This window comes from Lycium barbarum, chromosome 5 (assembly GCF_019175385.1).
Source record: "Lycium barbarum isolate Lr01 chromosome 5, ASM1917538v2, whole genome shotgun sequence".
Taxonomy (NCBI): domain Eukaryota; kingdom Viridiplantae; phylum Streptophyta; class Magnoliopsida; order Solanales; family Solanaceae; genus Lycium; species Lycium barbarum.
This window is the reverse complement of record NC_083341.1, coordinates 91,208,747-91,230,173: the sequence shown is the minus strand read 5'-3', so window position 1 is coordinate 91,230,173 and position 21,427 is coordinate 91,208,747. Positions and strand designations below refer to the sequence as shown.

The following is a 21,427-nucleotide window of genomic DNA, read 5'->3' as shown; positions in this document are numbered from 1 at the left end:
CATCGAAGTTTCGAGGTTTAGCGTGCTAAGGTGGGAGCAATTTTAGGATGGGTGACCCCCTGGGAAGTGTGTAAGAAATTCTATATATTCCGACATAAGAGACAAATGAAAAGCTAGAGTAACCTAAGGGGAGCTAGAGTATACGGGATGGTTGGAGACCATAAGAGGTCACGTCGGACGAGGCAGGCCAAACTGGTGGAAAGACAGAAGGTGCAACACAGTTCTGAAATTTGGATAGGCTTGAATGGCGTTTGGAGGTATTTTGCGGGCTAGTTGATAGTAATTGTATATATATGTATATATGAAGGCGTACGATATCCCACATGTGCTTGTATCGGTGGACATGTGAGTCCCAGCAACCGGCGCTACAGTAAGGAAGGCATTAATCAAGTAAGGGTACCGAAGTTCGAGTGACAGCAACAAAATAAATTATACAAGTGTTACAAGGTAAATTGATGTCATTTTCACTACAGGTTAAGATTGGAAAGTTCTAATACAGCGATATTTGGAAAAGAAAGAGAGTGAGTGGATGGAAAACAAAGTGATTAAAGCGTCGGAAGAAGGTGAAAGGTAAGAAGCCTCAGTGAGTAAAGCTCCCGAAAGAAACTACCGGCAAAGCACGAGACCATTTGGGTAAGAACTCAAAGTAGGCATGTGAAAAGGGATAGATTGTGGTAAAAGGAAACAGGAGAAGAGTGTATGAAGCTCGAGGACCGATTCCAATAAGTAGGGCTAAGGGAATAGTAACCACGACAAGGAACATAAAGTAAGAGAAGGAATGTTTAGGCCTTGCGATGAGGTTAAGGTGAGAGTATATAAAGGGATAAATGTATGGTAAAATTTACACGGTTACCTCGGACATGGAGGAGCGTTCCAAAAGGATGACTTAGAATGAAATGGATTTGCGAGCTTAAAGTGAAAATTTCATGACCTTCAAGGCCGATGCCACAAATAACAAGGGATGAAGGGTGTTTGAGGAGGACGAAATCCAAGGAGGGCTAAGGATGAAAGTAGGAAGATATACTAATGGGTTAGTCAAAGAAATAAAAACGAATATATGGGAATGTTGACAAGAATGACGATATAGGCGCGAAATGAAAGGAAAACTTATGGTAAGAAGTTTTTGATATGTTATGCACGAAGTTTGAAATAAAAACGAGAAATAAGATAATTATCGTGGACGAGGATACTCGGAGATTGTTGGAGTATAAGGAGCCCCATAAAAAGGGGGGGGGGAGACCATATTATATTAGGCTTAAAAAGGAATCACAACAATTTCAGGCGCCAGAAAAGGAAATTTATTAGCTTAGGACTAGAATTCAAAACATATCGGCATGTTTTAAAGAGTAATAAAAAGAGCAAGAAAATGGCTACTAGCTAGGTGCACAAAGGATATTGCGGACAACAACGATTATTATAATAAAAGTACCAACGCTTGGTAGTTTGGAAATTTTTGAAAGAAAGAAAGGACGCAGTGCCTATGAATGAAATAAAAGAGTTCGTTAGATACTAGAAAATAGTTCATAGACCACTAATTATACGAAACATGAGAAGATATGCTATGGAATTATATGAACCATCGATGTGAAGTGGTGCTCGATCATATTTGTAAGGAATCCACACCAGAGGGCCGACGAGGAATAACAATGGATAAAATGAGTACCAATACACAGGCACCAAAGACAAGTACACTTGTGTCGAGAAATGTGAGGGAAGGAAGTAAAGAAAAAGTCGTAGTAAGAACTCAAGGATGTTGCGAACTAAGAAGATAAGTGAACTCGGATCATAAGTTACCATAGGTATAACCGAGACTGTAATACTGTAGATCAAATGCGAGCAAGGAACAGCCTGTGGCCATAGGGATCGTCAAGTGAAGATTACGTGCCAAATACATGGCTTCTGTTAAGGTGTGGTGACGAAACAATAACAGAAGAGATGACCTGGGAAGGACAAGAATAATAAGTTGGAACAGTGGATTAGGAAACCCATGATACGGAATAAGGACTCATGTAAAAGACCAAGGAGTTCAATTATAACGACGATAGGGGGAAAGATAAAGAACGGGCCTGAAGGAAAGGACAACTATAAAAAGAACCCCCCGGAGTATTATGACACCCCTTGAGGTCAGTTGAACATTCGAGGATGAATGTTCTAAAGGGGGGGAGGATGTTATAGCCCGTATTTCATACGTTCGGATAATTTGAGATAGTTGTGAGAAATTAAGGGCAAGACCACTCTCCAAAATTATTTTAATGTACAAATTGGTTATGAATATTATTTATGAGTATTATTAGTATGGAAATATTAAGAAAGGATAGGGGTAAAAAGGGAAATTCGCAATATGACTTATGGAAATATGGAGGAAGGCTAAGGGCAAATTTGGAATTTGAAAAAAATAAATTTTCATGAAGTGCAAAACAAAACAAAACAAAAAAAATGGGCTTGGAATTAAAAAGGGGCATTTGGCCGTCCATAGTAAATGGGCCAAAGCCCATATGAGGCCAAAATAAATAAGTCCAAATAAGTCATCTTATTCATCTCATTCCTAGAAATTTCAAGAAACTTAGAGAAGCCAAAGTGAAGGGGGCCATTCGGCCATACCATACCCAACAAGAACCTTGGAAGAATTTTCATCAAAAAATATTTTCTTCTAGCTAAACAATCCATTGAAGGGTCCTTAGCAAAGTGAAGTGGTCATTGGAGCAAGAAAAACACATATTCTTGCAAGTTACAAATTCTAGCCAAGTGAGAAGTTAAGGAAAAAGGTAAGGTTTAACCCTTTTCTTATATGTTATGGATGATTATGTATGTTGTATGTAAAAGTGGATGAAATTCATAAAAATAGGGATGCTATGTGTGGCCGTGTATATGTGGTATGTGGCCGTGTGGATATGGTTTGGTGTGGAAGAAAATGAATCAATTTTACTTAGTATTTTGGTTGTTGTTGTAATGGAATCTATGAGGGGAATGAAAGTTTAATGATTCTAGTTAAAGTTGTAAGTGTTGGAGAGTTGTTTGGAAGCTAATGTAATGTTAAAAATCATTTCTTATATTCATGGAAATTGATGTTGTTAGTGTGTAAATTGTTGGTATGGTTTATGAACTTGAAAGAAGGAAATGTGTTGTTATTGTTCTTGTTGAATTTGGAAGGTCTCGGGCGAAGTAGTATGTTGATTGGGTTGTTTTGAATGTTATGTGAATTGTTTGAAGTATTCTTGAATCACGTTAGGAAGATTTCGGATTAATACTTGAATGTGGGATCATTGGTGTTAGTTGGATTATATGTGATTGAATTGAATATAAATGAATTGCCGATGAATTGTGTGACGAAGGTTGCTAATGTTAGAATATATTTTGGATTGATTGTTGAAGTTGTTAGTATGATTGTTGGTATTGTTGTTGATAGTTTGGCCGAGTTAAATTCTTGGATTGTTGTTGAAAAAAATTGGCCGAGTTAGATTCTCGGGGATGGCGTATTTACAGGGGAAATGCTGCCGAAATTTTGAAAGATCATAAGTGAAATTTATTTGAAAACTAAGGCAAGTGTATGACGACGAATCTAATAATTGTGTGAACTCTTTTGAATGTAGACTAGCAAGCTTGGATAAATAAACGTAGCTAATAGGATGGGGAGCAGGTATGTAAGGCTTACCCTTTCTTTCTTTTGGCATGATCTTTATGAAACGAGCAAGTGACGTATATGTATGATTTTAAAGAAATTCCTATTCTTAGAGCCACTAGGATGGCTAATGTTTTTGACTTCCGAAGAACTATTTTGTCATGTCTTGATACAAGTATGTAGTTCCAAAAGTTCTATGTTGATTTGATTCATAGCGATATTCGAAAGGTACTTGATATGGTTATTGCTTTGATTTTCCAAAAATAGCTTCTGAAACGTTCGTAGGAGGTTCTGTACTTCAAACGCTCATAACTTCCTTACACTAAATCGGATTGACCCGAAACTTGTTTCTGAGCCTTCAGGTGTCGATAAGTATACTTGTCCATCGAGTCTTCCATAATATATTCGGAGGTTACCGACCTTACGTCATCCCGAAAAAGTATAGTCATCCTTGTGCCTTTCTGCATGTTCTATGTTAAACATATGATGATAGTATTACACCGCACCTGTATGGGCGGGCAGTTATATACACCACTACAGTGGGCAGCTTATACCCCGGACGCGGGCTTACACGCTGATCCTATATGGACGGGCAGTTTATACACCGTTCCTATTTGGACGGGCAGCTTATACACTTTGCATATATGGTACGAGGATGAGTAAGAGTAAGGCAGTTTGGCTTATTCTCTTTATACTTGACAGCTTGGTTATGACGTTTCATATTGATGTCTTTCTTTTCATTATTGCCTTATTTCACTGTTCATTCCTTACATACTCAGTACATATTCCGTACTGACCCCCTTTCTTTGGGGGCTGCGTTTCATGCCGCGCAGGTACACCAAGATGAGCTGAAGCTATTATAGAAGATGTTCCAGCGGAGTTGGCAGGCTCCACTTGTTCCTGGAGTGCTGCCGAGTCAGAGTATGTGTGCTACGATGTCTAATTAATGTTAGAGACTTTGCAGACAGCGTCGTGGGTATTGGTTGTCAGTTCTGTAAGCGGCTTCATCAGCTGATGTGTCATTTTGTGTTATGATATAAGTTCTACATGATTACAAATTTTGTTTGATTTGAGAACAAAGAAAAAGGATATTTCCGAAAGTTTTACTATGTATTTTATTGTATTTGATTTAAGAGCTCAAAGATATTATATGCGTAATAAGAGTCAGAGGGTTCGCTCGGCTCTAGGTAAGGGTCGGGTGCCCATCACACCCTAGTAAGGTTAGGGTGTAACATCAATGCTCCGCAAGTGTGTCGAAGATCCTACTAGAATCGTATCGGTAGATGATGTTCAAGTTACAGAAAAGTTATCTTATGAAGAGGTACCTATTGCCATACTAGACAGGCAAGTACGGAAGCTTAGAAACAAAGAAGTAGCTTCGGTCAAAGTCTTGTGGTGAAACAATAACCGAGAAGAAATGACTTGGGAAGCGGAAGAAAGTATGAAGTCCAAATACCCACATTTTTTCCATCCCCGGAAAAGATCCAAGATGAGACATCAACATTATGAGGTATGTATGATTCTTTTTATGCTTTTGGTTGTGTGTGGCCATAATTTCTTACTATCAGGTTGTAGCCCTGTGAGGCATTGTTATTGTGGTTTGTTGTGACAGGATGGTAGTGCTATATTACAGGGGAAACTTTCGTGAAATTTTCGTAGAATTCCCGAGAAATTAACATTCGTGGACGAATTTTTTAAAAGGGGGGAAGAATGTTACACCTCAGAGAATTTCATGTCATCGTATGGTAGCTAGACTAACGCAGTGTGAGAAGTATATGATGTTTCTATAAGTAAGAAGTAGTAATTAAGATTTCAAAGACATTTGAAGCAAGAAAGGAAAGTTCATTAAGAAAGGCGAAGTATACGTTGTGTTTCTGAAGAGTTTTTCAAAGTGTCGAACTAATGATGATTTAGTAATGCTTTGAGGCATAGTTATGATGCCCCTTAGATTGATAATGAAGTGTTAAACAAGTGCTAAGAAGATTCTATAAGGATTGGAGATCAAACGAAGCGATGAGAACAAGATTGGAGAAGAAGTGGATTATACGACCATTTATACGGTCCGTATAATGGTCCATATAACCATTACAGTGAGGGTGCATCACTAATGGAGTTATACGGTCACATAACGGACCGTATAATGTGTCGTATAATGGTTACAGAAATGAGATGTTTTTGGAGCGATTTCACGGCCACTTATATGGACCGTATAAGTTTATACGGACTGTATAAGTGTCTGTATAATTTCCCGACGGGTCAGATTTTCCAATTATAAATATAAGACCCCATGTTATTATTTTCATTTCCCTCACTTCTTCACTTCTCTCTAACCCTCTAGAATATTCCACACACTTCTTTTACAAGAATCTAAGACTAAACAAGAATCAACTTCATCAAACTAAGGAATTCAAGTGTAAGAAAGCTATTGAGGGTTGCTTGAAGTCAAGAAATCTCTTGGATTGAAGCTAGGGTTTTTATTCAAGTGGAGTATTGCTATCCAAAACCCATTCCTACACTATCAAAAGGTAATTTTTATGATCAATTCATGTTATTTGGAGTAGTGAGGGGTTGAAAGACTTGGATTGTGGAAGAAAATAGGAAATGGGTTACAAATATGAGAATAGTGACATTTTTGAGTAGTAGCTTAATATGAATCATGATTTTTTGTATTTTACGAGTATAGTTATGTTATAAATGATATTAAGAACATAGGAGCAACATTACACGGGGAAGAATGTAATGTAGTATTATGACCATGGTATGGATGCCCTTGAAATGGAAATAGGAGAATTGAATAATGTATGGTTGATGAAGATTATTGAGTATGATATTATGGATATTGTTATTAACGTTTGGGAGTTGGTATATGATATGGAGAAAGTTGTATAAACAAAGGAGACGTTGCCCAATTTTTCTCTAGCTTTAGTTCATGCATGCTTAAGTTGTCAATTATCTAATGTTAGTACGAACTCTCTTGAAGGTAGAAACGTGAATATTGGAGGGGAACGTTCAAGGGATAAAGTAGCTAAACGAAAAGTATGTAAGGCTAGTCCCTTCTTTCCTAAGGCATGATTCTTATGACATGATTTTCCCTATTCTCCATGACCTTCTTACATTCCGGAAATTATGAGTCTATGATGATGATGAGTCTAAGTCTAAAGATTCTAAAGCCCATGATATGATGTTTCTACAAAGATAATGATCCTAATTATGATTCTTTGATGTTGTTCATTGTGTTACACTCACCTTATAATGCTAGTTCCGTCAAGGTGAGGCAGAATACTCATGAATACTCCATAATGGAATCGGGAGTTCACGACCTTACGTTACCCCGATAGAGTACAGTTGTCTTTGAGTTCTTAAGCATGCTCCATGATAAGTCTGTGAGGATGATATTACACCGCGCCTATATGGTCGGGCAGACACCGCTAAGGCGGGCGGCATATACACCATGTCTAGAGGGCATGGCAGACACCACTAGTGGGTGGCATGAGATGTTTACCCCGGACGCGATAGGCCTGGACGCGGGCTAATGATGGTCACACCGTACCTATATGGTCGAGCAGCCTATATATGCATACATGATATGATGATGTTTATGAAGTAAGTTAACATGCATTATTACGTGTGGGTAAGTTGTGCCCCATGATGATGTCAGTGTACGTTTTTGTATATCATTTTTGTAGCCGTACGGGCTTATGTATATCCATGTATAGCTTTGGGGTTTATATTTATGTTCAGTTGAGTATGATGACTAGCAGGATGAGTGGTGCTCGGTAATCAGCTCTGGATACCCGTCATGGTCCCCTGGCCGGGTCGTGACAACCCCGTCGTGCCCAAATATATACACAAAAGAATATGACCATAAGTATCACCTCCGGAGTAGTGGAGTGCTCCTGTGGTTCCGCTGATAAGCTCCTACGGGTCTGCACCGTCTCCCTGTCTACATGTGGGCATGAACACAGTGTCCAAAAGAAAAGGACGTCAGTACGAAAAGTGTACTGAGTATGCAAGGCATGAATAATACTAACATAATAAAGAAATAATAAAACATGAGGCGAAGATATAACCTGCTTAACTTTTAAGAGAAAACACATGTTATACATATCAAATATACCATCATCGTTAAACCGCGTCCGGGTAACTATCATACGCCGCCCACTAGTGGTGTCATGTCCGACCCTTTAGGCACAGGGTAATCAAAGAAGCCCGCCTCAGCGGTGTTATGTCCGGCCATCGAGGCACAGTGTAATCATAGTAGCCCGCCTTAGCGGTGTCATGTCCGGCCATCAAGACACGGTGTAATCTCATCATTATATACTTATCATAAAGCATGCATTATAAATCAATTAAATACTACAACTCTATCGGGGTGACGTAAGGTCGAGAACCCCCGATTCCATTATAGAGTAGTCATGATCATCGTGTCTCACCTTGAAGGAACTAGCATTATAAGGTGAGTCTAGCAACAATGAATAACATCAAAAAATCATAAAAGGGTCATTAGCTTCATAGGAATATCATATCATGGGCTTTAGAATCTCTAAACTTAGACTCATCATCATCATCATTATCATATTCATAACATATCTCTTGTCTTTTTCTCATGAGAAGCTCTTATTAATCATAGACTCATAGTTTCCGGAATATGGGAACATCATGGAAAGTTAAAGAAAGTCATATTATAGGAATCATGCCTTAGAAGAAAAGAAGGGACTAGCCTCACATACCTTGATGTCGCTCTAACTTTATCAATTAAGTGCTTTCCTCCAATGTTCACGATTCTACATTCAAGAGAAATTTGTACTAAGATTAGATAATCGGAACTATACTTAAGCTTAAGCTAAAGCTAACGAAAATTGGGCAGCATCTCCTTTGTTTCTACAACTTCCTCCATATGATATAACAACTCCCAAACATCCATAACAACATTCATAATATCGTAGTCAACAACCTTTTCAAGTTCGACGTTATTCGATTCCCATAATTTCTTAACAAAATGATTCATGACCATAACTATAGCATAGCACCATATTAGTTATCATATTATATTTCCTTAACATCATTTGCATCATCTACAACAAGATTTTACTCATAATATATCAAGAGTCATGATTCATGTCAAGCTACTATTCAAGAACACAATTATTCACAATTGAGCTCTATATTCTACTTTCTTCCATAATCCAAGTCTTTCAACCCTTCAATATTCTAAATAACATGAAATGATCATAAAACTCACCTTTGATTATGTAGGAACGGGCTTGGGATGGAAACACCTCACTTGGAGAAAACCCTAACTTCAACTTCAAAGAGATTCTTGACTTCTAACAACCCTAGAGAACTCCCTTGCACTTGATTTCCTTGGATTGATTATATTGATATTTGATTTCCCTTGAATTTTTGTAAATGAAGTGTGTGGAATGTTCTAGAGGTGTAGAGAGAAGTGGAGAAGTTGAAAGAATGAAAATTTGGAAGTGGGAACATGTTTTATACTTGAAAAATACTCAGCCCGTCGGGTGTTATACGGACCCTTATGCGGTTCGTATAATATTATACGGTCCGTATAAGTGATCGTATTTCACCATCAGGAAAATCCCTTTTTCTGTTCGGTTATACGAACCGTATAAGTGGTCGTATAACTCCACTTTCCTGAAATTATTTCTGTCGTTTCGTTTGATCTCCAATCCTTATGGAACCTTCTTAGCACTTGTTTAACACTTCATTAACAATCTAAGGAGCATTATAACTCTTCCTCAAGACCATATTAAATCAACATTAGCTCGGTACTTTGCAAACCCCTTTCAAAACACGACTTATACTTGACATTCTTCACGAACTTTCTTCTCTTGCCTCAAACGTCTTCGGAATCTTAATTAGAACCGTTAAGTAACATTTCTTACTTGTAGGGACATCGCACGCATCTCACCCTGCGTTAGTCTATCTGTTACATCCCGTGTTCTCATGCGTTAGAAAATGTACGAGTTAAATGATATTAGTGATGGACACGAGGTTATCCCCCAAGCTTATAGGTGGTTGAAGTGATGGTACACATGTATCGTAAGGATTTGAAGTTAAACCAATCGAAGAAAATAAGTTTTGTCGAGTTTCAACATTTATTTGAGTGAAATATGGTCCAAGTTATAATACCTCGTATTTTTGGACTAGAACATTTAATCGTCCAACATGAGCAAATTTACCCGAGCCCGGAGAATTCGATCATATCCAAGGATGAAAATCAAGAGCTCGGTATATACAAGGAATGAAGTCCCAAAATAATTTAGGACTTAACAAGTGTGACCACGGTGATTGAGAATAATATTTTGTGTGTACCAAAAGGGACTATGGACTAGTGCTATGTCACATAATCATGACAATGAGTATATGAAGTGTATTAAAAATAATTATTATTAAAGTGAATTGAGATCAAGAAATTAATCATGTGGATAATTGGTTAAATGTTAGAATAAAGTGGGAGACTAGAAATTAATTAGTGTATTTTTGGATATGAAATAATGTGGATAGCTATTGATGTGGGAGCACCCTTCCACGTGGCAATAGGAGGCAAGAAACTAATGAATATGCATTTGCATGGATTCGGTGTCACCATTTGGTGGAAGATAATTATCATGGGATCATTACGTGTAAGTGGGCTCCACACCCACTAAAAAAAGGGATGGATCAATATAATGGAAGGTTTCACAAGGAATTGATGTACATACAGAACGTTTTGTTTTTCTCCAAGGGAAAGGCACACAAATGTAGCAATCTTGTTCTTTAGGAATTTACATAGGTAACGAATATTACTGGTACTAAAGTGACTTTCACTTTTTATCAAGCAACATGGTTTTCCTTTTAGGCAGCAACATGAAAATTTCATGAGGACAAAGTACAATTCTCGTCGACAACAACATACGGATTTTGCTCACTACTTCGATCTCATTGTTCCGTTTTGTTGCGCTGTTTAACCCGGGCTTTCTTCGTAATGAACTAAGGTGGAAGAAGATTAAATCTTGGCATATAAGGTAATAAATCCTCTCCCCTAGATGTATTTGAGTTATCCGGGTCGTATCTACGTTGCTAGACGAAAGAATTACGAAAACTATATTGGAAATCTGATAAATTGTTATTGTTATCATGTGGGCTGTTTGGTGGTTGCTATGAATTTTTTTGTGGGCTGGAATGTCGTGGGATTGGCTGTAGTTGTTGTTGTTGTTATGTTTGTTGTTATACTATGTATATACGGAAATAAAGAAGTGTATACAAGCATCGGTGTAGGAATTTATATTGGGCTGTTTTGGAAGTGATTTAAAAATGGATTTGATTCTATTTGGACATGTATTTGTTGATATTGATGTTAGTATTGGGATTGATATTTTGGCTAAATTGGAATCATTAGGATTATTAAGTTTTTAAGGATAATGCTACCCGAATATCGTTAGATTTCTAAGTAATTAAGGATTGGTTTGAAAGAGTATCCTAATTTGATTATTGGAATATTTGGTATTGTTTGTAGATTGATGAAGCCCGAGACCTAAGTTATGGTTAACTTGAGAAGCGACAAGGTATGTAAAGCTAACCCTTCTTTCTTTTTGGCGTGATCTTTATAAAACAAACAGACGATGAGTATATAACTCCAAAGAAACTCTAATTCTTAGAGACACTAGGATGGCTAACGTTATTGATTTCCAGAACTTACTTCATTATGTCTTGATACGTGTCTATGACTCCAGCCGTCCTATTTTGATATAATCCATAGTGACATTCGAAGGGTACTTGATATGACTATTGTCTTGATTTTCAAATGATAGTTCATTTTGATTATTCTATTGAGTCTCAGATATGATTTAGTTTGCATATAGTTTCTCACTACTCTGCTCGTGCATGCCGTAATATATCTTTCACCGAGTCCCGGGCCGGGTATGTTTTCGTGCACAGTTTCACTGCATTGTTCACCGAGTCCCTCACTAGAGGGCCGGGTACGGTATATATATATATATATGTATGATGACATGATGATGTGATGATGTGATGATATGATGATATGATGATGTTATTATGGCGCCAAGGATGACTTTATTCACCGAGTCCCATAATGGGTCGGGTATGATATATGATATTGATATACATGATTTACATTTCATAAGGCAAATGTATTGGTATTTTGAATGTCATACTTGTCTCTTGTGACCTCTATTTCAGTTATGATCCTTTTTACTTGATCACATGCTTTATATACTCAATACATATTCTGTACTGACCCCCTTTCTTCGGGGGGCTGCGTTTCATGCCCGCAGGTACAGATACTCGATTTGGTGATCCTCCAGCTTAGGATTTCTACTCAGCTGTCTTGGAAAGCTCCATTGTTCCGGAGCCTAGACTTTTGGTACAGATCTTTTGATGTATATGTATATATGTTTATCCAGGGGTACGGCGGGCCCTGTCCCGTCATATTTCACCGTTGATACTCTTAGAGGTCTGTAGACATATGTGTGGGTTGTGTATAAGTTTTGGTCCAGTTGTGTCTATACGATGTGCTATGGATATGTTCGTCTGTTGTGGCAGCCTCGTCGGCTTGCATATGGTATTGATATGTAGTGGCAGCCTTGTCGGCTTGCGTATCATATTGACATGTAATGGCAGCCTTGTCAGCTTGTGTATCATATTATATTTTGATTAGTTGTGACTCCTCAGGAGACAGGTTATCTGGATACACATATATGATGACGTTATGAACCTTCGAGGTTCTTTTGCAAGTTTCCATATTGTTCTTAAGAGTCAGTTTGTCTAAATTTAACAGGTACGTATACGAGTGTCCAGCTCGGGCACTAGTCATGGCCCACGGGATTGGGTCGTGACACTATCTACCACATCACGACATGAAATTTTCCGAGGTGTAACAAATTTTGATTAATTCTGTAAATTGTTCATTAAATGGCTACAATTGAAATAATCAATTGATAGTTCAATTATAACCCAATTGGAAATCAATTCCCATAATTGAGGTCATTATTGCAAATTTGTCTTTCTAGTTGATCAAGTAAGGTCATTTATGCAAATTTGTTACTTTAAATTGTCTAATTGAACTAAAGTGGCCATATTTAAAATAGCCTGAGTAGATAAGTCAATTTAAGGACCATAATAGCAAGATCTAGCCTTTTGTTTGTTTAATTAGTCTCATTTAATTATGCCTAATGGTCTAAATTAATTAGCTTTTTCTTAATTTGGGTTATTAATTAAAACAAATGACAAAATCATGCATATATACGTGTATATACGCAGATATACATGTGATATACAAGTATATCACACGTATATACATGTATATATCAGGACAACCCCTTTCTCTTAAAACAACAGACCAGGCCCCGTCCAATTTGGACTTGACTCAGCCTAAAGCTCCACTTAACTGGGGTAATACACCCCCATACCCTTCATTTCATCCAAACACACCCTGAACCTCCTTCCTCCTTTCCTCTCCCGTGAAACCCTAGCTGCCTCGTGTGGTTTTCTCCCTCTTGCGTCATTAAACGCCATTTTTGGCATGATTTCAGAGGCTTTTTTGCTTTCTCCAGTTCTGTATGGCCTTAAGGAGTAAAGCAATTAATGTTTTCAACTATTTCCACCGTAAATCAACCAAACAAGGTATCACCAATACTTGTTTTGATTTCTTTCTTGGTTTTCTGTGTTATCAAACGATCAAAGACAATAAATCTTTAATTGTTATTGTTTGTGTTCGATTTTGAATAATGCATTCTTATTGGTTCTTGAAGAACTTTTGGGATTGATTTTTGTTGGTAAAAATCTAACCCTTGATTTTCTATTTGACTTAATCCTAGCCCTACAATGCTATATGTGAGGAGGAAATCCGAGGTTTGGGATTTATCTCACATCGATACACCTAGGGTTTGGGGGATTTAAGAATTTCTATATAAAGGAGCCCTAATTTGCATTTTACAAACACCTTGCAATTGAAATCTCACTTGCATACTTGAAATACTTAAGTTTTTAAGCATTTGCTTCTAAGACTTTAATAGTTCGAGTAAGTTCTAATTTTAAGTGTTTTTTCTGCATTTTTCTTATTAATTGTGGTTGAGTCTTTGGGATTTTGAGGAGCAACAGATCTTCAAGGTTCATTCTCGATCAAGGTTGTACAAGAAAGAGGTAATCCTCTTTCCTTTATATTTTTTCTGCATTTTATTTAGCTTCTTAGTTATCTGTGCTAGCTGCCTGTATGTTCACATGTTTATTTTAGTTTTGTTTAGATTAATATGCTCTTGTATTAGGCATTATAAGTTACTTTGGTTAAATTAGTTGAGCATGCTCTTGTGGTAGTTAGCTTAGTTCATACATAGTTAAATATATTTGTTGTATTAGTTTGGTTTTTTTTCTTCTACCTGCCTTATTAAGATTTATGTGTAGTGTGCTTGGTTTAATGTAGATGCTTATGTGTTAGTTTGATCTGTTTATTTTAAATGAGCGGTTTATAGCTATGTTCAATCCATGATTAAGTTAGTACCAACTGTGTTAGCTTAGCTAATGATTAAGCAAGCAATTATTTTCTCTAGTGTAAACTTGTTTTTCTGTTCAATATGGTCTAAACCCTGCTGTTTAAATCTTAGTTATAATGATAAGTTTGATCTGATTAAGCTTGCTTTGTATGATAACTGTGATACAACCTAACTAAATATGAAGCATAAATGTTCATATATAATCCTGTATGAGTAAAAAAGATGTTTATATGATGCCTCAATCAAAGTATTAACTGGTTAGCTACGATTTATGTGACATTTTTGGTCTAAGCTGCCTTGTATAGACATGTTGTTGCTATTGACTCAATCTGCTAAGCCTGTTGTCTCTAGCATGCTCTAGTTTAACTTATCTTAGTCAAGTGTCATTCTTTAGTTAGCTAACTGTATTTGTGGGTGGTCATGATAAGATTATATGGTTGTGTTGTAGTAAAACTTAAGTATATTGGATCCTGAACTTGGTTACAAGATGATTGCTAGCATGATCTTTGTCTATGGGTGGCCTAAATGTAGCCTTGGATGTGTTCCTTGAATCTGCTACTCTGTCTAGACTTTGAAATTTGGTAAATGAAATTATAAAATGACTAAGAGTGTTAAGCTTACCCGAAATCACTTTGTTAATCCTATAGGACTAATCTTGCTTAATTATGCGGCTTTCTTTTCTATACTGCTCATGTATCTCCCCACAACATCATGCTAATACCTACTTGAATGCTGTTTAGACTAATTTGTTTGAAACTTAGATGTTGAAGCATGCACCCTTTATCTTATGCTATGGGTAAGGAATCAAAGGCAACGAGCCAAACCTAGTTGTTTTTAGGAAGCAACCTCTCCCCTCCCACTGCGCGGGTGTCACAGCCCAACCGAAGGACTATGACGAACACCCAGAAGCTGACCTCCTAGATACCACTAAACTACATGACATATCTGTTCATGCTCATTCTGGGCCACTTGAGGGCACTCACAACATGATCTGCTGACTGATAGATGTCATAAACTGGAGGGTCACGGCCCTAAAAAGCTAACCTTGGTAAGGAAAAACACCTCTATAGTGTTGTGTTGCGTTTAAGGGTGATTGAAAGTTGAATCAGCGGCGGATTTCAAATGGTATTTACTGTTTAAGGTAATTTTAACATCCCCTTGGTTGTGCTTAAGCTTAACTCCATGTTGGTGAGATTGTTTATAGCAAAATACTACAAGATAGCATTGAAATTGCCTAAGATATGGCTACTGTTTCGTTGGGCTGTTTTGAGGTGATAAATATAATTTGTGATGGCTGAAAATTATGGAATACAACATGATTGTGATATGGTCTCTGTCGTTATTTTTATTTATATGTTTATCAAGTGAATTGGTGAAAGAAACATATGAAATTTGAGATTGAAAGTGGAGATTGAAATGGTAGGCGTGTGGGCTGTTTTATGGCACATATTCATGTTGTAAATGATGTTATTGTTGTTGTTGGTTGCTGAATTATAATTTCGGGCTAGTCATATAAATAGGGGAGATGTTGCCGAAATTTTAGCAGATTCTAGAAAGAGGTATGTTAAGGTTTTCCCTTTCTTTCATTTTGGCGACCAAAAAGGTATGTTAAGGCTTTCACTTTCTTTCATTTTGGCATGATACTATGACATGAGCGAACAACGAATAATCGAGTCTCCATATTACTCTACTCTTAGAAGTACTAGGAGTATCTCAGTTCTTGATGATCCTATACCCCTCTATTATGATTATTCCTTCTGTTCATGGGTGTTACTCCTCGGAAAATCTTTCGTTGGTACGCAAGTGAATGAACTAGTGAGGAGTATGAGTATACGATGTTTTCATGGGCGATCGATGACATTCGATGATTCTAGGTGAGAGTTCAAAGATGTTAGAGATGGAGAAGAGGATTGCCAAGAGAAGGCAAAGTATTTTGATAAGCATCGGAAAGAAATTACGAGTAACAAGTTAGTAAGGGCTTAATGATGTCTTGGAGAAGAGTGATAACTTCCCTTGGATTGGTATTGAAGTGTTGAACAAGTGTTAAGAAGGTTCCATAAGGATTGGAGATCAAACGAGACGACGAAACGAACTTCGGGATCACTGGGGATTATACGGCCAAACATACTGGCCGTATAATTTATACGGTCCGTATATTTGGGACCGTATAATCAACCCAGATTGGCCAAACTCTCTGGACCAATTGTACGACCAAACATACGGCCCGTACAATTTATACGGACCGTATGTTGGTTCGTATGTTTGGTCGGGACAGATTTTGTCTAATAAAGGTAAAGGACCAAGGTTATTTCATTTCATTTCTTCTTGATACCCCTTCTCTCTAAAACATCTCTCTACATATATTCCACAAGTTTTCAAGGGTTTTTAGTGATCAACAACACAAAATAAGTGAATCAAGTGTAAGCAAACCCATTAAAGATCATTCAAGTCAAGAAATCCAAATGGAGAAAAACTAGGGTTTTTGCTCAAGTGGAGTATTTCGTCTAAGGCTTGTTCCTACAACATCTAAGGTAAGATTTATAGTATTTATATGTTGTTTAAGGTATTTGGAAGTTGAAATGCTTGGATTTTAGAAGAGTATAGCAAAATGGGTCATGAAAGATGAATAGTGACGTTTTGAGAAATAGTTTGAATTGAATCATGATTGTTGTTGTGTTGTGACATGAATGGGTTATAAATGACATTAAGATCATTAAATAGGCATTGTATGTGAATGGACGAAATCGTGTGTTATGGTTTTGAATATGGAAAATAGGAAGTGAATTGAGAATATGGATAATGTAGATGACTAAAGGCTATTGTTATGATATTGTAAATGTATTGTTGACGTGTGGGAGTTGAATTACGATATGGAGGAATGTTGTATAAATAAAGTAGATGTTGTCTGATTTTCCCTAGCTTTAGCCATTTATGCTAGTTGTCAATTCTAACGATAGTATGACCTTGATGAAGGTATAAACGCAAGCGTGGAAGGGAACGTGCAAGTGTTATATAGTCGAACGAAAAGGTATGTAAGGCTAACCCTTCTTTCATAAGGCATGGTTCTTTGGCCAAACGTCTAAATCTCCTATAAGACTATGATTCCCTTCAAACGATTTGATTCTCCGAGCTAGTAAGCTCCCGATGCTCGATGTGCTACGATTGTACTAAGTTCCTCGTATGATGAGTAAGCCTATAGGGTAGATGTAACGATAATGACAATGATAGTAATGATCATGAGAATAAAATGATGCTAAAGATGCTTATGAGCTATTATATGTATGTGTGCCTATGAAGGGCTATAATAAGACCCCGAGCTTATGACGCCGGGTAAGAATATATGTATATGAATATGTATAGAGTATGTATATGATTATGAAACGCGCGCGCACTTCTGCAGAAGGTACGGATAACCCTGATGCCTTGGTAGGGCCAGGTATGTATGACCTTGAGCCTTGGTTGGCCATGTATGAAACACCGAACCTTTATGGTCGGGCACGCTATAGCTATATATATATGTGTGTGTGTGTGTATATATGACATCAATATGAGTACGAATATGTTATAAAAATGAATGTGAAGGTAAATAAATACGGATATGGATGTATGTACACGGATACGCAATAGAAATGGAATGTACTTGTGGAAAGCAAGTGCTATGACGACGATATTATTATCTCCCATGTTATGCTATCTCATATGTTGACTCTTAATCTTACATATTGATATTGATCATGCTTTACATACTCAGTACATTCTTCGTACTGACGTCCTTTTGTTTGTGGACGATGCGTCATACCCGCAGGTGCACAGGGAGACAGGCTTGATCCATAGCTATATTTTTAGGGACTACTTAGCGGAGCTCCATTTCATTCGGAGCTATAGCTTTTGGGTACTTATTATTTTGTGTACATAATTATAGGCATAGCGGGGTCCTGTCCCGCTCATGTGATATGTTATAACCTTCTTAGAGGCTCGTAGACATGTGTATGTGGTTAGATGTGTTTGGCCTTGTCGGCCTATATTTTTGTATGTCATTTTGTTGGCATTGTCGGCCCATGTACATTGATGTGGCATAGATGCCTATGATGATATAAGAAATGTTGTCGTCCAATTGGGACTAGTATGATTGATGGTTAGAATGCATGATTTGATTTATGGCTCACCTAGTGGTATACAGTCTGGATGGCTTCACGGGGAGCCAATGCACCTCCCCCGGTATGGCAAGAGTTTGTTGATGCTTTTCTCCGTCATTATATGCCTCCAGAAGTTCGGCGAGCTAGGGCCGATAAATTCTTAAATTTGAGGCAGGGTAGCATGAGTGCTCTAGAGTACAGTCTCCGCTTCAATTCCTTGGCCAGGTATGCTTCCGCCATGGTAACGGATATGGGTGACCCGGTACACCGATTTGTGAAGGGCTTAGGACCACACTTGATGGATAGATGCTTGACTGCGTCCCTTCAGGACGGTGTGGATATTGCACGCATTCAGGCACATGCTCAGAACTAAGAAGAAAGCCTACAGCAGCAGAGAAGTGAACGCGAGCAGGATAGGGGACATAGCAAGAGGGCCAGATCTTCAGGCCCGATGAGTGAGTCCAGAGGCGGACACAGGCAGCGGTTCCCTAGACAATCAGGCTATTCTATGACCAGTGCATCTCCACGATTTTCAGGCCAGAGCCTTGATAGATCTGCTCATTCAGGGCCGAGTCCGAGTTATTCATGTTATATCCCGCATTTTAGTACAATCGGATAATTCAAGGTATTGCGGGGAGATGACAAACAAGGTCTTACTTTTGTTTTGTTAAGCATATGAGTCGCTTATAAAGAATTTAGAGCGGAAATATTAAGAAAGGTCAAGGGCATAAAAGAAAATTCGCAATATGACTCGTGGAAATATGGAGAAAGACGAAGGGCAAATTTGGAAATTGGGAAAATTTTGTTTTCATGAATTATGAGAACTAGCCAAACACAATTGGGCTTGGAATTTTTTTTTGAGAAAAATTAAACGCCCAACCGGCCATGACATGGGCTAGGCCCATGTGGGGGTTCAATTTATGAGATAAATAGATGACTAAGTCATCTTTATCTCATAAGACTCTAGAAATTTCAAGAAAAACAAGCACAAAAAAAAGGAGAAAACTTCAAGGCCATTCGGCCATAGTGAAATTCCACAAGAAAAATTGACAAAACTTCCTCCAAAAATCATTTCCTACCAAGTAGAGGGTCCTTAACAAAGTGGAGTTGTTGTTGAAGCAAGAAAAATTCATAATCATACAAGTTGCCAATTGTAGACAAGTGAAGAAGTGAAGGAAAAGGAAGGTGAGAACTTGTGCTCTTTTATATGTTATGAATATTTATGCATGTTGTAGTATGCAAAAGTGAATAAAAATTATGAAGAACAAGAATATAGATGTGGCCGTGCATGCCTATGTGTGTGTAGAGACCATGTGTTAATTATTTTATTTAGTGTTTGGTTGTTATTGTTGTGAATGTTATGTGGAAAATGGAAGTTGAATGATTTTGGAGAGATTGTAGTTGTGAATGCATGATGAAGCCGTGTGTGTGCATGGAGTATATAGCCGTGTATGTGTGTGGTATGGTGAATGGATAGTGAGCAAGTTTTATTTAGTATTTTAGTTGTTGCGTTGTGGATTTTATATTGCATATAAAGAATCGATAAGCGTGGTGAAGTATTAGTAGTTGAAAGCTTGTTTTGGAAAAAGTATGTGAATTGAATATGTGGATCGCTAATGTGGTTGTTGAGTTTATGTTGATAGTTTGGCTGGGTTTGAATTCCCGGATTGTGATTGATCAGAATTTGGCTAAGTTGAATGTTGAGGATGGTATATTTACAGAGGAAGTGCTGCCGAAATTTCGGTAGCCAAGTGATACCTTAAGATTCCAACACTAAATACCCTAATGAAAGTTTGGGTAAATGTGACCAAATTGCATATTTTGGTGGAGTTGCAGCTTGAATTCGGGATAGCAAAAGGAGCGGAAAGAGGTATGTAAGGCTTCACCCTTCTTTCTATGGCATGTCTTAGACGTAATAAGTTGGGTACGAGCCCCGGGGACAACTCTATTCCCCGGAATCCGCATCCAAAGTTTCCTTTTTTCCCTTCAGTAGAATTGAACTAGAAGGTGCGCGAAATGTTGGAAAGACCTCCTAAACCCCTAGAACTTGTATAAATGGGACCCGACTACCATAAAACTCTCACAAGTAACGCCATGACATGTAACATATGCAAATCGTATACGCTACCTCATTCGGGCCGAGGTGGGCCCGTTGCTCTCGGATTTTCCTTATAGTTCTGTTTGACTTACTTGAAGTTGAATCCAAAGGGGGCCTTTGATCCCGATTCCGTTACTAAATGATAAGTACTATGACTACTCTACCGAGGATACTTTTATGATGACAATGATAACGACGATGTTAGACAAGAGAATATGCCTATGATAAGTACGACCGGAATGATGCTACAGCTAAGATTTCTAAGCTAAGGATTCAATGTGAGCATGAAAGTAATAAGCTAGTTCTTAAACCTTATTTCTACTTCCTAGCTATGGCACTATTTCCTAAGGATTCCCAAGCCTATGAGTTGACGTCTATGGTGCCATGATTCCATTCTATGTTTACTTTTGATACTATTCTCCGTTGGTAGTCTCGCCTTAAAATACTTGTTCCTTCAAGGAGAGACAAGGCGACCATGATTGTTCCATAATATAATCGGAGGTCACCGACCTTACGTCACTCCGATGACTACATGATTCTTCTTTGGGCTCTCCTGCGTGCCTATGTGACATATGTATATAAGATATGTAAATGCATATAAGACATGTAAATGTATGTAAGATATGTGTATATATATTTATAAAATATGTACATGACACATGTACATGCATATGACGAAAGAGCCAGGGCGCTATAGACGCTGATATATGCACATGATACACGTATATGTGTATGATAAAAGAACCAGAGTGCTATAGACGCTGGTGTATGTACATGACACACGTATATGTATATGGTGAAAGAGCCAGAGCGCTATAGACCCTGATATATGTACATGATATATGCATATGTATACGGGGAAGATGGAGATAAGGGCAGAGCGTTACATACGCATATCCACCTGATCAGTTGGCATTACATGACATGACATCGTCCCGGACGCGGGATGTGTATATTTATGGTTAAATGGATCGGCTGCCGACGCCTCGGCAACATGACATGTTCTACTTTTATAGATATATATGAACAAGAAAATATTTTCAAAGGAAAGCTAAGCATGCAT

General features: G+C 37.8%; 1 long non-coding RNA gene across 2 annotated transcripts; it reads left to right on the top strand.

The window, feature by feature from the left end:
- Positions 1–4,549: 4,549 nt before the first annotated feature.
- LOC132641058 (uncharacterized) lies at positions 4,550–12,382 on the top strand. 2 transcript variants are annotated; one of them, XR_009582651.1, is made up of 3 exons: positions 4,550–5,129; positions 11,136–11,184; positions 11,917–12,382. It is a non-coding gene; the product is annotated as an uncharacterized LOC132641058 (long non-coding RNA). The 2 variants fall into 2 exon arrangements; XR_009582650.1 differs by lacking the exon at positions 4,550–5,129 and adding an exon at positions 5,151–10,644.
- Positions 12,383–21,427: the final 9,045 nt, after the last annotated feature.